General features: G+C 38.4%; 1 protein-coding gene across 1 annotated transcript in view; it reads left to right on the top strand.

The window, feature by feature from the left end:
• DPP6 (dipeptidyl peptidase like 6) overlaps positions 1-13,568 on the top strand; it is a 975,800-nt gene that overhangs the window by 265,754 nt on the left and 696,478 nt on the right.

Genomic DNA, 13,568 nt, shown 5'->3' with positions numbered 1-13,568 from the left:
AACATGGCTTGTTCTGATTTGGCAACCATTAGAATACCAACTCTTAGCTCGTTTGTTTTAACTGGTGCCTGGCCACTCAAGTTCCGGTCTCCTCTGATCATCTCTGCCTGACTGTTGCCCACTGCTCAACATGGTGCCTAAACTTTTGAGGTCAACAATGTGAAGTACAGACCAGTCATGGGTGTCATTGTCAGGAGATGAATGTTAGACTGCATGGAACATGGATTTCATCCAGTACAACTTTGCTTGTGTTATTATGAAAAATCATCTCAAAATAATTACTATTGTGGCATGCATATATCAATAATGAGCTCAAATGTATTGTCATAAAATACCTCCCCTTGTACTATAAGATAGTCTCATTTAAAATCAGTGAGTATTAGGGCTTATAGGTATCAGAGATCATAATGGTATAAGGGATAGCACACTGGACCTGGAGTTGGGAAGTTCTAGATTCAAATCTCAACTCAGATATTGCCAGCTATGTGACCCTGGGCAAGTCATTTCCTCTTTGTGTTTTTTTCATGAGAAGATGAGGTTCAAAATCCTCTCCGGTCCTTTTCAGATCTGAATCTACAATCCTAATCCAAACTCCTATTTTTTGGTAGAGTTAAGGAAGCAGAGGCTAAGCAATGCCTAAAGTCACACGGTTAATTAGTGGACCACCCAACAGCAGTACAAATACTGTTCTTTTCCTACCTGACAATAATCCCTCTCATTGCTCTTCCATGCAAACCCAGGGAAAACATTTTTCTGTCATGTCATGTTACTTCTATCTTAGGTTACAGTTTCACCTAAGAACTGACTCCAATTCACACCCTTCTTTACTCTATGGTTCTTGTCTTCAAGGGATATAATCCAATTCAATTCAATTCCACAAGCATTTATCAAGGTACTGTCCATACAAAGAATCGAACAGTCCTAGAATAGTAGATACCATTCAGCTTTGTTTGCCGGCAAACATTGTTAAAGCTATTGGAGGTATGCCACACTCATTGTTCAAATTTCAAAGCTAATATTCTAAGATCTAAGAGGTTGTTCATTCATATTTACAGAAGCATGCTTTATGGAGCTGATGGTATTGAATGCCAATTGAAGCAGTCACACTCCTAATGATAGTGAGATCTCTGAATATCAGTTATGATATTGGAACAGGCTTGGCTAATTCATTCCTCCACCTTTAAAAAGAGTAGAACCTAATGCATTGTTGGTGGAGTTGTAAACTGATCCAAACATTCTGGGAAGCAATTTGGAACTACGCCCACAGGGCTAAAAGAACTGTGCATACCCTTTAATCCAACAATACCACTGCTAGGTCTATATCCCAAAAACATCCAAAAAAAAAAAAAAGGGAAAAGAACCCACAGTTGTGGGTCTCAGCTATATCATGGATTCTTAGTGGACAGAGGCCCAACCTTTTATCTCTTTGCATCTCCAGTCCTCAACACATTGCCATATACAGTTTAGTTATTCCTTTCAAATTGCAGGGATTAAAGGCACAGTATGCCACCCCCTCATCTGGAAAATCCACAAAATTTTTTGGCCCTCCACACCAGAGAAGAAGTCTAAATTGTTATGGTATTAAAAGATAAAAGCTGTTATTATACAATAGTCTACATATATTTTATGTACTTCTGAATTTCTAAACTTTTTTTCTGTGTTATCTGCTGGCCTTCACATGTTATCTGCAACTTCTGCAAAACTCCAAAAAAAATTCTTGTTTCATTTCTTATGCCAACCTGCAATATATAGAAACCGTGATGGGGAAAGTTGTGATGTGGAAGGGATAATTGTGTTGAGAATATGTGTACTAAATGTTTGTTGTTACAGCTGCTGTTGAGAAATTGCATAGTGGAAAAGAGCCCAATTCTGGAATGAGGGCTGGGGTTGAAATCTCATCTCTGCCACTTACCACATGGGTGATCTTGGGCAACTCATTTAACCTTCTTGGCCTCTGTTTCCTTCACTGTCAAATGAGGGAGCTGAATAAAGTGGCTTCTCAGTCACTTGAAACTCCAGACCCAGAATCCTATAAAAACATCTCTGTGGTCCCTTGTAGTCCTAGATCTTCTTAGTCAAGTAGCAAACAACAAAGGTGATTCCCTGTTTAACTTTCTGGGCAGAAATGGCATGAGGCAAGAACAGGGAGGAAGTGGCAGCATAATAAATATTATAAACTGAAAAACATAGTAGGTTCTTATGTTTGCTATGAACAAAAATAATTATTGGTTCATTATGCAGAGAGCTTATTTTAATTTAAAAATGATTATTACTGTTGGGCATTTATTAAACTCTGGCAATGAACTAGCATCTTTGGAAAGTAGAAGAGACAGAGCCCTTCTTCTTCCAGAGCTTATATCCCCTCAAAGGAAAAAAGAAAAAGAAAAAGAAAACACTGCAACTTCTGGAATGAGAGCTCTGGCATAGAAAGTCATGGGTTATGGGAATGATGACAAGGATTCTCTTCTAATGTTGTTTATCCTCACTTTCTCCAAAGCAATTTTTTTTCATTTGTTTCTCCCTGCCAGACTGAAATATGCCCCCTGGAAAATATGGCTAATCCTTCAGTATTATTTGGAAGTTATCTAGGTTCTCGATCATTGCACTAAATATTTCATAGTTTCCATGCTGTAAGTTGGGGAGGAAGAGATTGCATCTTTGAGCCATGAAGCTGAAGAACAATACTTATAACTGCAACTTAAGAAAGGAAAACAGGAGGTAGTTTTCCCAAGTGATGGGGGGGAAAGGAGACCAGTATCTGCATTGTGAGCTACCATACTCATTCCTTCTATGACTTGCTTTATTCCATATATAATCTTTGCAAGCCTTGGGGTATCTGTGGGCACAGTGGCATTGTAATATTTGTTCCCTGGCTTTTGCAAGTCATGGTTATTTACCATGAGCACAGAAGTTTGGGATCCTCAGAGGACCTGGTGGGCAACATGCCATGCAGTCTGAACATCCAGCAAACACAGGACATTAGGACCTGTCCTAGGTCAAAGCATTTTGGCTCATTTATTCAATTGTGTTTGTTTGCTTTTATGGTTTCGTTTTGTCTTTTTGCCTTAAAGGGAGATGACCTTAAGATACGAGAAAAAAAGAAAGTTAAAAAAAAACCACTCCCCTTCAGGTCAGCAAAAGATTGGTAAAGATTTTTCAAGGCAAGGATTCCCAGTATAGAGGTTTGGAAGACTCTTCAGGCCTTTTCAGGTTAGTTGGCACATATTCCATCTCCAGAACTTGCCTACATTATATGGCATCTAGGCGGCTCAGGGAAAAGGGCACAAGCCTTGAAGTCAAGAAGACATGAGTTTGAATCTTGCCACTTTATGGTCCTATACTGGCCTTCTGCTTAGCAAACATAGGCTCCCTTCGAGTTATCCACAGAGGGTAGGGAGGAATTTGTATGTCACCCTACCTAACTTTGTGACATTGGCCAGATCACTTAACCTCTCTAAGCCTCAGTTTCCTCAGCTTTGAAATGGGAATGTTAATAATACCTAACTCACAGGGTTGTGAGGATCAGATCAGTTAATACATTTGAAGTGGAACATAAATGCTAGATACCACCACCACCACTACCATCATCATCATTTTCTTAGGGGACCTGAGCAGGGGACATGGTAGTGTTCCTCATTACCGCACACCTGAACTGTTGCAGTAGCCTAATTGTTGGTCTGCCTGTCATAAGTCTCTCCCCACTCTAGTCTATTCTCCAGTCCCCTATCAAAGTGATCCTTATAAAGTAGAGATCTAACCATATTACTACCATACTCAATAAATTCCAATGGCTCCCTTTCATTTCCAGGATCACAAGTAAAATCCTCTATTTGGCTTTCAAAACCCTTCATAATCCATACCTCTCTCCTAACTCCACCCCCCAAAAAAACCTTTCCAGTCTTCTGTCCATTTATTCATTCATTTTTGCAAGGCAATCAGGATTAAGTGACTTGCTTAGGGTCACACAGTCCTGTCTGAGGCAGGATATGAACTCAGGTCCTCCTAACCCCAGGGCCGGTGCTTAAAAAATGCTTATTTCTTTCCTTCCTTCTGACACTCATCTATATACTTTACAATCCAGATCCTCTTTGCTCTTCCTCAGCCAAAACATTCTATCTCCCACCTTATTGGCTGTTCCCCATACTTGGGCCATCCTTCCTTCTGTCTGCCTCTTGGCTTCCTTGGCTTCCTTCATGTCCCAGCTAAAACCCAATCTTCTGAGGAAGCCTTTCTTGATCACTTTTAATTCTACTGCCTTCCCTGTACTGATTATATCCAATTTATCATGTATATAACTTGTTTGTTCATAATTGTTTGCATATTGTCTTTCCCATTACACTGGGAGCTCCTAGAGGGCAAGGATGGCCTTTTGCCTTTCTTTGAATCCTCAGAGCTTAGCACAATGCCTAGCACACAGTAGGCTCTTAATAAATGTTAATTGGTTAATTGAGTGACATGGCCACTTCTTAATAGTGTCAGGAAAGGGGACCTCTTCTCCTTGTGATTCATGGCAGTAACTCAGAAGGGAGGTACAGAGCTAACCTACTTAGATTCTGATAACTTGGATTTCTAAGGAGCCTCATGGCTCAAGATCTTTAGAAACCTCCTGGGCATGTGCCTAATCTGACCTTAATCTTGCACTATCATCACTGCTCCCACTCCATACCACGCTACACTCCATATCAATGATCTTTTCACTACAAGGAAATTAAAAGTATCTTGTCTGCTAAAAGATTTTTTGGACCCTTATTGTAAAACATCTTTTATAAATGTGGAAGAATTTATGAAGTAGTATTTTAAAGGAAAGCTTTTAATATGTGTTTGGAAAGGGGGTGGATTGGGTTGGTAGAGAAGGAACAATTCAAGATGTCAGCGAAGCAGGTTTCAGGGAGCTCATTTTGGCACTTGAAAATGCAGAGAAAGATTCTATTCTCCATGGCCTGCTAGACTGCCTTAAGTATGTATGGACAAATCCTGCTTGGTCCAAAAATTCTCCTAAGTTAATCGCTTATGTCAACTGGTTTGGGTAAATATAAGGTTATTATGCATTTGGTTTGCCTTTTACTGGTCCTACTTTTTGCTATTGATATTTAGTGCCTGAAGAATACATTAAAAGGAATAGGCCAAGGGGAACGCAAGAGGACAACCATGGTGGGTGTGGTATGAATAATAGATCCAAGAATGAGAGTCATGGGGCGTCGTGCCACCTCCTCCATAAGGTCCCATCTGTCTCTTCTAGCTGAGGCAGGTAGCCCAATGAACTTGAGCTCCTCTAATGTCATCTGAAGGGGATGATGAGGAATTTGTATGTCTCCATATCTTTGCTGATTAAAACAAGAGGGTCTGACAGGGCAGGAAGAACAAGATTGACTATAAACTCACCAAGGGAACTGGGTTTTGGATTTTAATATGGAAGATCACCTGGCAATCTTCTGCCTATTTATAATCCTAAAAACATGCTAAATGGAATGTGGATTGGCCCTGTTTTGATGATGTTTGAGCATGTTGTCTGAAGAGTTCCAGGTGCTTGGCAAACATTACAATGACTTTTTAGCTTCTGCTGAAAGTAAGCTTTATGCAATGGAGAAAAAAAAAAAACCTCCCTGCACATGAATCAGAAACATCGCCTCTATAGATGAATTCAACAGACACTTATCAATAGCATTATATTACTATGCTAGGCCAGTGGCTATGAAAGACACAAGAGGAGCTGAAGCCTGAATCCTCAAGGGGTTTGCAATCTAATGGGATGGAAATTATAGTGATCAAGGTTGGCCCCAAAGAAGAGATAGGAGAAGACACCTCCCCTACTTTTTTTTTTCAGAGGTAGAGGACCATATATGGAATTCTGCACAGTAATTAATGTCAGACTTTTTTGATATTTGGTTAGTTTTGCTGAACTTTTAAAAATTTCATTAAAAATTCTTTATTAAGAAGTTATGTAGTTAACATGGAGTTAACGCCATGGAAGGGAGTGGGAGAAAGGCATAAGGGAAAATGTTGGTGATATACAAACAAAAGATATCAATAAAATTTATTTTTAAAAATGATTGTAAGCTCCTTGAGGACAGTACTTTTTTCTTTAATCTTTTATAACTTAGCACTTAGCACAGTTCCTGACTCAGAGGATTCTTAACAAATATTTGTTGATTGATTGGGGGGGAAAGGAATGGAAGGTACATGTAACCCATTTAAAAATACTTCTTCCCCAATTCATTTTCCTTAAAGAAGCTTGCCAAGGATTTTTTTCCTCATTCTTCCTTACCTGGAGTTTATCCATTTAGACCAAGTTGTACTCCTCCACAGCTGACTTATCCTAACTAGAAAGGGAAGCAGAGATTTGATCTTTCATGGAGTGAAGAGTTTACTAGTGTAAAGTCTTACTATTTAAACTGAATCTAACTGGATAGATTATGAGGTGAAATGGAATCTGTGAATGTTGATATGCATGTTAAGAAGTATAATGAAGCAATTGGGAACTTTATTCAACATAGAGTAAAATTTATCATAAGCATAAGCCCAGGCCTACATTGAACCTTGCCCAAAGAACGTTAGTTAGAGAAATACAAAAACTACTCCAATTCAACCGTGCTAAGATGTCCTCACAGAACATGAACCTCAAATCAGGCTTTTAACAAGACTCTGGGGTTAACTTCTTTAGTTTGGGAGAATCAAAGTTTTAGACCTGGAAGGGACATCAGAGCTTTCTAATCCAACCCTTGAATTTTACAGATGAGGAAACTGAAGTCCAGGGAACTTAAGTTACTTGCCCAAAGTGACACAAATATTAAGTATCAGAGGCAGGGCTTGAGACCAAGCCCTCCTTAGCCCACCATCCAGAGACAGTGCTTTTTCTACTACACCACACTGTTATCAGGCCAAAGGTCAGAACGCTTTGTAGCTATGCAATTTAGGGTCACAATTAATAGAGACCATTGATCCAGTCCAAGCTCCATATAGTTGAGAAAATTGAGTCTGAGGGAAGAAGATGAATTGCCCAAGGTCACACAGTCCTAGCAGAACTAGGACTAGATAGATGATTCCTAACTCCAGTGGTCTTTCCATTATAAGTCTGACCTGGGGAAGCAGAAGAAGGAATACGGATCTTTATGCTTTAAAATATTCAGGAATAGCCATGTGCTCATGAGGGTATATTAGAATAGCCAGATGGAGAGAATGCTGAAAAAATAAATAGTGTGTGATTGGAATAATTCCTCTATATCATTAAAAAGCACTCATTAAATGCCACATAGGCATGATCCTGTGCCAGTAAACAGTACATATGGAATATGAAAAAACAGAATTAATTTCTGGCGATGACACTATCCAAGGAAGAAAGATACTTAATACTGAATCCAAGAAATACCTAAGAGGCATATAAAAATGTAAATAGCTACAGCTAAGAAATGTGGGTCAGGTATTCCCCATGGTTTCCAAATGATCCAGTGTCCACCATGATTATATCCCTGAAGTAGGCTCCTTCTCTAGCCTGAACTCTACCACCTTCATCCAACAAAAATAGATTGAGTATGAAGTGTCACAGGCAAAGACATGCTAATTTGTCAGGAATATAATAATGATTTGTTATCTACCAAGATTGAGAGTACCAAAATTATCAGCATGTAGGAAAACCAGAGTGGATCTAAGGCTCCTTAGCTTGACCACAATCATCACAAAATCCTCTCTGAGCTCAGACTGATCCCCAAGATTTAAAGGACCCTTGAGCACAGCCTTGGAAACCATCCTTTATGAAATCACATGGGGACTCCATCTCCCACTTCCTCACCTTCCCACTCTTTCCATCTTCCAAGCTGACTAACATTCATTTCTCCCACACTTGTGAAGAGATAATCCCAGGAAGGCTTCTTTCTTAGCCAGGAGTCAGAAAAGTAGAAACACTGACTGAATTAATTGATGTCTGTACCAGTAGAACCCTATTATGTTTGTTTGTGGATTCCATAATATCTTTTTAAGTAGCTAATAAATCCTGACCAGATTTTATTTGTAACTAGAGGGTACTAATAGGCACTTTGAGTTCAATTGTGGGTTATTCTGCCAACTAGAAACAAAGTTATGACTGAAAAAAGTTTTAAAAACATGTCTGGCTTTTGTAGTTGTAGCGAGTAAAGTCTACATTTCAAAAAAATGGAAGGAATAAAATAATAATAGAAAGGAAAGTGGTTCTAAGTTGGATCGTGTTTCTCTGTTCATATTGCCATGTTCTTAGGATTGAAGGTAGGATTGAGAGCTACATGAAGCCTTAAAAATCATCTAGGAAACCCTACCATTTTACAGATGAGAAAATGGAGTCTCAGGAAGGCTAAGTGACTTACCCAGTATCAATAAGTAGCAGAGGTGGCATTTGAACCTCAGTGCTCTGATTCCAAATTCAATGATTTCATCCCTACATTACAGCTACCTTCCACTCAGTAGGTCCTATGAGGATCAAAATGAGATGTTTGTAAAGCACTTAGCTTAGTACTTAGCATATAGTTGGGGCTTCATTAGTGCTTTTTTTTTAAATGTGGAATTGCTTTGGTCTTTGAACACTCCTCATTTTGAGATTTAGTGACACTTCTAGAAAGTTTGAGATACCATTTTATGAAGATCTCAATCTTGAATCCTTTCTAAAATGTTGCTCTGCTTATAGTTCAATCAGTGCTTACTTCCTGGCTTTAAGGTCCAAGATAAGAGCTTTTACCTGAACCTGTTGGCTAAGAAAAGCAATTAATTGAGAATAATAAATAATTCATTACCCATACTTTCCTGACCATTATGCTTAAAGCCAAATAGGATAAGGCATATTTTATTAATAAATGATTGACTGGATTGAAATTAAAACAAAACAAAAACTTAGGGAGTTTTGATAAGAACTAAGAGGAGTTATAAAGATACAGGACTTGATAAGGATTTTTTAAACTGTTAACTCATGTTCTTTTGTTTCTATCTGGGCCATTCCAATGATTTCACCTAATAAAACCCTTTCTTGTAAAGTCAGGAATTAATTGCTGATTGAACTATAAGAAGAGCAATATTTCAGAAAGGATTCAAGATTGAGATCTTCATAAAATGATGTCTCAAGCTTTCTAGAAGTGTCACTAATCTCAAAATGAGAAGAGTCTTCAAAGGCAAGCACAATTGAGCAAAACAAAGCAAACACTCTGCATGGCCTGGAATAGGTAACTGCTAATGTCTTTTCTAATTCTCAAATTCCATAATTCTGTAAACATTTATATGAAACACTTATATAAAATTTATGCCTCCTTCTGCACTTATACTCTACCTTGCTACTGAGAGGTAGGGTGGCATGTTTCATTATCTCTCTTTGGAAGACCCAAGTGAATCCATCAGAGTTCAGAAAGTCTTTCACTATGGTTGCCCAGCTATTGCTGATCATTATTAGAGACATTTTCAAAATTGTCATCTTGGTTCTCCTCACGTCTCTGTACCTTTGATAAGGATTTTGCTGTAGGGTCATTTTGGGGTTATGGCTTAAGAAAGCTGAAGATCAGGAAGTGATCCTTAAAGTGAAAAGAATTGGCTTTAACTTCATAAGCAAACTGCTTTTGATTGCGAGCTAAGGATTTTTCTTTCAAACCAGACTGTAAAACTATGGCTTCATCTATTTTTACATTCAATCCCAAGAACATGGCAATATGAACAGAGAAACACTATCCAACTTGTGACCACTTTCCTTTCTATTATTATTTTATTTCTTGCATTTCTTTGAAATGTAGACTTTACTCACTACAACTACAGAAGCCAGACCTGTTTTTAAAACTTGTTTCAGCCATAACTTTGTTTCAAGTTGACAGAATTACCCACAATTGAACTCAAAAGTGCCTATTAGTACCCTCTAGTTGCAAATAAAATGCTTTTCATTGCACCGGCCACATAGTAGGCATTCAGTAAATACTTGTTGATTTGACATGGAAAGCAAAAAACTTTAGGGCTTTCCCTTATCTCTAACGGCTATCTAAGGTCCAAAAAGGACTTGTAAAGAAAATATTCTAAGTTATATATAATCTTAAATGGGCCCCTGATTAATGGCTAAAATAAAATTTATAAGGTGAAGATTAAAAAAGGAGCAGGTTTTTTTTCCCTTGGAGGGAAAAGTAAAATACCTTACTATCATTGTTCATCTCTCTCCTGTTCCTTTGCAAAGTAGTAATCTGCAGACTAGGTCATTTTATCAAAAATTCTCTAAAGTTGATTTCATTCTGTTCCCCTAGGGCATGCTTGCTAAGCAATTTCTGTTCTGTGCTTACATCCTTCAGTTATTTGTAAACTGTGACCATGTTCCCTTGAAAGCCCAAGTTGAACTTAATCCATTCCCCCCTCCCTTTTTTTTTAACCTTTCCTTACAAATATGTTTCCTTTTTACATTCTCTTTCCTGAACATTTCCTGAATTGCTTTCCTAGTAAGGAGTGACCCCAAAGATAATATGCTAGATAAAGAGTTCTCAATATGTATACTTTTTTTTGTTTTGTTTTTGCTAGGCAATGTGGGGTTAAGTGACTTGCCCAGGGTCACACAGCTAATAAGTGTTATGTGTGTGAGGCTGGATTTGAACTCAGGTCCTCCTGAATCCAGGGCCAGTGCTCTATCCACTGCGCCACTTAGCTGCCCTCTCAATATGCATACTTTTAAAAACTAAGGGCTCCCCCAAACAGCTTTTGTTTATAGGAGTTAGATCTATTGATCACAACCATGTTAGAAATAAAAATATCTTAGTTTTATTATGAAAATATTTTTATCTCAAGGACACCCTGAAAAGGTCTCATGGTCTCCTTGAGGTCCGTAGACCACACTTTGAGAACCAGTGTACTATATGGTCTTGCTCAGTGGCATGTTGAGAAGATGCTGTTGTCATTCTGTCCTCTTAGTGAGCTCCAAATTTTCAATTCCTTTTTTATATTCTCTTGGAAGTGGAAAGCTATGGTCCTTACTACTCATTGGCTGTATTTCTTTGACTTATTATTTTACTCATTAAAGGCATTCCTAAAAGTACTTAGGAACAAAGGCATTGTAGAGTTGCCATTGCTCATACAGATTGCTCTTGTAAGCACCATATCCTTGCCCTCTACATCAGCAACATGTGTGTGTGTGTGTGTTTGTGTGTGTGTGTGTGTGTGTGTGTGTGTGTGTGTATTTACTTTGAGCAATGATGATATTACTGACTGTCCTTTATAGGGACTCTTCTGGATAGATCCAATCATTAATTTATTTGATATCATAGATAGACCCAACACATGACTTCAAAGGTTTTATGGGCATGTTTTCTACAAAGTATCTTTTCCAGATGCCAGTTTTGACTCAGGTTGATAGAAAGGTGAGAGCAACCCTTTCATTTGGTAATGAGAGTGATATTTAAGTATGGAAGAGTACTCCAAAGATGTCTTTTGGACTAATTTCACTCCTAAAAGGCAAAATAACAGGAAAGTGACAGGGAGAAGGTGAAGGTTGTCCACTAAGGAGGATACCTCCCAAAACAACCTGAGAGGTTCTTTTGAAGCTGGCACCAAAATTAGGTTCAAGCAACCAGCTCCAGAAATGCCTACTGGAAACATTAAAAACCATAAACAAGGCATCTGTTACATTGCTGTTGCCAAGGTCATGCTGGCTAGCTGAGGAACCAGAAGAGAAATGACAGTGCAGTCCATATTAAATGCTAGTAGGTGTGGTGCCTTCATCAGAGTGCCATGATGGTCTTGGGGCTCTCTAAATCTGGTCAAAAGAATGAAGCATACACACCGAAAACAACTTTGGTAAAGTTAAGCTACTTTGGATTAAAACCTGGTACTTTTTAATAGAGGATGCTAGATTCCATTTTGCTATTCTTATATTTGATTCTGTTCATATAAGAACTGGATCAAATCCTTTATTTAAAAGCCAACCTGGTGTGGCTTAAATATGTGCTGGTTTTAAAATGTATCCAAGTGAATAATGCCAATGTTCAGAAATTTAGTTGCAAACCTGCCCAAGGCTCCCAGGAAACCTAGAATGGTAGAACTAAAAGAGTCCTTGGAGAGCATCTAATCCAGTCCCTTTGTTTTATAGGTAAGGAAATAGAAATTCAAAGTGCTTACCCAGGATCATACGGTAAGTTATCAATAGTGAACAAAAGGATTGATCCCAAGGACCATCTAATCCAATCCCATTTTTTACAGATGAGGAAACTGAGACCCAGAGAGGAAGTGACACAGTTTAAGCAGCAGAGCTGAGACTGAAAACCAGGTCCTTTGATTCCAAAGGACGACTTGCTCATCGATTCCTTTTTCCTGTACTGAACTAAGACTAGAATCCAGTTCTCTTGAACCCTGGGCCAGTGCTCTATTACACCAAGCAAGAGTCAGTATTTTTATAAGAAGAGAAGTGTGCTTAAGTGTTGCTTTCTGTGTGTTTTCTCTCCCTCCAATAACAAACAAGTAGATATTGACCTCTAAAGTCCTTTCCAACTTTCGTATCTTTGACCCTGAGGAAATGTGGTGGTTGATACTGAGTTTGATGTCACACTAGCATTGATCATAGGATTTCCTCAGACTTTTAAGAAATTCCTTGCGTAACGGCTACATAATTGTTAACAAGAAGCATAGGACACAATGTAGATAATTTAGACAACCGTTTAAGTTTCCAATGGACTGATCATCTTGAAATACATCGTGTCAGTACTCATTTGAAACAGTAAGGCACAACTCATTGACCCCATGATATCTAGGGTCCCTTCCAGCTCTTCTTCCAGGGCTATGACACAGCTCTACAGGAACAGTATCAGGCCAGCTTAGCACAGTTCATGCAAATTCAGGGGGGTTCAGCTTGAGCCACCATGTCAACTGCCCATGAGGCTATATAAGAGCACAAGACCCTGACATAAATGGAGTTCCAGCTACACGAGAGAAGACAAATTATCACTACCTCTTCTTTTATAGGCCTATTATTAGCAAATGGTGTATAATGACGTGGAATAATTAATTAATAATAATAGTTAGTATTTATATAGCACCTACTATGTGCCAGGCACTATGCTAAGTGCTTTATAAATATCTCAATTTTATCCTCACAGCAACTCGGGGAGGTTGGTGCTATTATTATCTCTATTTTATAGTTGAGGAAACTGATGCTTGCCTAGAGTCACATAGCTAGTAAGTTTCTGAGACTGGACTTTGAACTCAGGTCTTCCTGACATCAAATGTAGTACTCTATCCACTTTGCCTTCTAGCTGCCTCAGTAAAACAAAAGACGACAAGTTTTATTTGTGTCTTGTCTCAATACCTTAACATTCATCTTTCATTCATTTGGCTATTCATTTCAGCAAGATTAAGCAATGGTTCAAGGTGATGGATGTTGAAGATGTGTGAAAAAGCTTATGAACATTTTTTGTATTTTCCAAACAAACATAAGGACCTTGCATTCTGGTTATGCTTCTGTGACACTAACACATATTCCATGAAACTCAAGGTGGCCTTTTCAAATGACGTTAAAAGAATTTAGACATTTCTGACTTTGTGACAAAGTTTCATCAGGTTTCTTTTCACTGCAGACTGAGAACAAGATTTATAGGCTGACA

Source organism: Phascolarctos cinereus, unplaced genomic scaffold (genome assembly GCF_003287225.1).
Source record: "Phascolarctos cinereus isolate Bilbo 61053 unplaced genomic scaffold, phaCin_HiC Scaffold_1;HRSCAF=81, whole genome shotgun sequence".
Lineage (NCBI taxonomy): Eukaryota > Metazoa > Chordata > Mammalia > Diprotodontia > Phascolarctidae > Phascolarctos > Phascolarctos cinereus.
The sequence above is the reverse complement of the archived record's forward strand: the minus strand, read 5'-3'. Positions and strand labels throughout refer to the sequence as shown.